The sequence below is a fragment of the Abramis brama genome (genome assembly GCF_963993115.1).
Source record: "Abramis brama genome assembly, chromosome: 11".
NCBI lineage: Eukaryota > Metazoa > Chordata > Actinopteri > Cypriniformes > Leuciscidae > Abramis > Abramis brama.
In genome coordinates this window covers 19,806,200-19,809,988 of record NC_139973.1, presented here as the reverse complement: position 1 = coordinate 19,809,988, position 3,789 = coordinate 19,806,200, and the positions used below count along the sequence as shown (strand labels likewise).

The 3,789-nt window shown below is 39.7% G+C and overlaps 1 long non-coding RNA gene across 1 annotated transcript; it reads left to right on the top strand.

Moving 5' to 3' along the window:
* The first annotated feature begins 365 nt into the window (after positions 1-365).
* Positions 366-2,524, top strand: LOC311091651. The gene is made up of 3 exons (XR_014608141.1): positions 366-675; positions 796-886; positions 1,785-2,524. It is a non-coding gene; the product is annotated as an uncharacterized lncRNA (long non-coding RNA).
* The last annotated feature ends 1,265 nt before the right edge of the window (positions 2,525-3,789 follow it).

Genomic DNA, 3,789 nt, shown 5'->3' with positions numbered 1-3,789 from the left:
CAATACTGTATTTATGATATTAGAGGAGGCTTGTTACTTTGACTTTTCTTTCACAATACAATAGTTGCAATAAAGTGCATAATTCAGTGCCTGACTGACACTATGATTTCTCCCAGGTGTTAACTCAATCAGGAAGCTGGTCTTTTTATTAAGAGGCCTCACCTCTGTTCCAATTTACAATGATCATGAATTATTTCCTCCCCTATAACTCTCCTACTGACAGCTTCACACTGACAAAACAATCCCAATTAAGGTTTCCATGAGCAGAGTGTCAGTCTCTAATTGGATTAGATTATAAACTTGATTGGGACCAATTAGCATGCCATGGCCTCACCTTTTGAAAAAGGAAAAGGTAATTTATCCTAATGGAGACGTTTGCCAAGGTGTATATTAGGAGTTTTACTGCAGTCACTGAATCAGATGGCCTGGCCCCAGGCTCTGTGAGTTAAGCAGGCTTATAAATAGACTGGCTGTTAACACACGCGACAGGAACGGAGAATGAATTTGGCGCTGAAGCGTTTCCTTCTGCAATCAGGATTCTGTGGGGGAGCTGACACTTCACATTTAGATTGCATAGAAGTAAAGCCTCTGGTAACAGGTGTGACCTACAGTAAGCTTGACTAATGCTCACCACTGCTCTGTCCTGGCTGGCTTTAATGGAAAATCACCATAAAGGTAATTTGCAGGTAGCAAATGTAGTCTGCCTTACATTAAGACCGTAGAAATGAAGAAGAGCCTGGTGCTTTGCATGACACTCATTTCCACCATTTTGATTCCTTATTTTTTCCTTTTTAGATTAATGCCCACCACAGCCTACTAGAAATGGCAAGGCAAAAAAAATGGCATCCAAACTTGCAGAAGCAGCCAGAACTTCAGAAGAAATTGGGTAAGAATGAAAGGTTAACTATATTTGTTTTCTCAGGCACTGTAATTACCTTTCAGCTATAAAGCTCAAATCACAGCCACCTTGCAAAGTGTTTACTTTCTATTACTGACTGATGGCTTCTTTAAAGTTCCTTGGCAGCTCATATATAAACAATCAAATAAATTAATTACTTGCATTTTTCCCATGCTTCACTTTCACAAAGCGAGAAGAGTGTTCAGAAATGAAAACAGAGCAGGGGAGGTTTACAGGAAATCCCAGACATTTAATTGGACTTTGTGTGTGTCTTTGTTTATGGTTCCCTCTACCAGTAAAAATGACTTGTGAAATTAAAGTGAAATGCTTTGATCAGTGATAGCATTTGAATGGGGGGGAGGGTTTAAATATTTAAAATTCATCTGCAGCGTCACACTTTGATCTGCTGGCTGATTAATGAGGTTTGTTATTGAAAATATACTAAATGAATCTCAGAATGCCTGCCCACTGTACTTGCAAGTTGTCTCACTGAGCAAGGGGGAAAATTAAGTTTTTTTTTTTTTTTTTTAAGTAAAGGGTAAACTGTTTGTTGGAGTTATCTTTTGTTTTCTCCTCCTCTTTTTGAAGAATGAGACAGAAACAAATAGTGTTTTCTTCTTTATGATGTAGTGTACTATTCATGCTTCGTTGTTTCTTGTGAATAGTAATATAGTGACAGTTTCTACTAGCTGTGTTGGGAAATCTGTTTGTATTATGGTGTCCAAGTGCTGTTTTTTGTATCTATTTACTTTTGGTTCTCTCTCTCTCTCTATATAATATAATATAATATAATATAATATAATATAATATAATATAATATAATATAATATAATATAATATAATAATATTATTATTTATTTATTTATTTATTTTTTCACTTTCTCAGATGCAGATACAGGTCCATTGTCCTCTCAATCATCATCATCATCTGCTGACATCAACCTTTTATCACCAGGTTGTCCGGCTAACTGACCGAGATCAGAATCAATAAAACCGCACGCCAGACCACCCAATGAAGACCTCTTGTTTAAAGACCTATCACTTTGCTAATATTTATCTTGAGTGTTTTTTCTTAATCTATATCTCTCTAGCTTTTACCTTTTTGTCTGTGTTGCTTGTTTTGAGTATATGTTTAGTTTCTTTCTGTACATCTGTTCCCCCTTTTCATGTTGTACAAAAGTATTTGGTTATTGTATTTTAATGTTTTTATCGTTGTGTTTTAAGGCCAGAAAGAAGTGGACTGGTAAGAAAGTCACATGACACAAATTTCAACATGTAGGTACTGATACTGTATCTGATGAATATACAATATTTACACTATCACAGATTATATATACCTGAACACCACACTTTGTAAATCAGTTCAAATTAACTGTTAATAGATTGTTGTATTTATCCGTGTGAGTTGTCTCTTTGTTGCAGCAAACTAATTATTTTAAATATATGTATACACCCCTTATGGTTGTAAAATTGTTATATTTATTTGTTCTTTCTTAGAAACAGTGTTCAAACTTCAAGGCTTTTTAATTTATTTATTTATTTCATTTTTTTTTTTCAAACAAGGCTGTGTCTACCCATTAAGAATTGCAATTGAAATTCAATTCACATTAAAGAACACAACCCTATAAAAACCTGTGAAAGTTTATTATTTTGTGGAAAATGTAAAACTATATTAGTCTGAAGGCATGAATTATAAAAAATAATAATAAAAAAAATCATATTAGCTCGACTTGCTGACCCTACTCGCAATCTACAGGGCGACCTACTGCTCCCCATCACACAAGTGTCTATCACCGACCAACAAGGCCAATGCAGTTAAACTCTCTATAGTGAACTATACCTCACAGCTGACGAGTTCAAACTATTTTGGTAGGTGGTTAGGTAGGTTAGGTATGTCACGATTCATGGATTCATTGACTCGCCCTCGCTATGTGAGTGCGTGTTGTATGAATGGGCGCGGCTCATCAGCACAGCTCGTTATCGCTGATGAGCTGATCAGCGCCAGCTCTTCTGAATGAGAATGTCCTATATATTGTTTGTCACCTCGTCTTTGTCAGATGGTTGTGGAGGTTCACAGGCTCAGCTCACAGTCTTTTCCCCTCGCTCCAGTTCCTGTGTTCCTGTTCTGTGATTCATCCGCCTGTTCTGAGGATCGGATGCGAGTTCCTGTGTTCCTGTTCTGTGATTCATCTGCCTGTTCTGAGGATCGTTTGCGGATCATCCGTTTGCTGTCTGCCCAATGAGTCCTGCGTTGCCGAGCCTGTTATTCTGCTATCTGTCTGCCATCTGAACCTGCACGACAAGCTATACTTTTGTGTTAATAAACACCAATTCACTTGCTATCGAATCCTTGACTGTTCCTTTTGAGCCATGACAGAACCATCTGACCAGACCATGGATTCAGCGAGTGCAGCCAGTTTTGAGCAGATGTTTGCCGGTAACCACGCCCGCATGGATCGTCAGGATGAACAGATCAGTGCCTCGGGTCGGGCGATACAGGCTCTGATAACGCAGGTGTCCGAGCTCACCTCTCAATTACAACGTCTGAGAGGTCCCACTGCGCCAGCACCGCCCCCACCTGTTCCCCCGGAGAATCCCAACATCAACCGACCGGTGCCGCGCATCCCCACTCCCGAGAGGTATTCAGGAGAACCTAATATGTGTCGAACCTTTTTAACCAAATGTTCAATTTACTTCTCTCTTCAGCCTGTGACGTTTTCCTCCGAGGAGAGTAAAGTGGCACTAGTCATGACGCTGTTGTCTGGACGCGCGGCTCTGTGGGGAACAGCGGTGTGGCAAAATCAACACAGCTGCTGCTCCTCGTTCCAAGCACTCGAGCAGGAGATGAGGCGCGTGTTCGACCGCGGGGTCGTCGGACGCGAGGCGGCCCG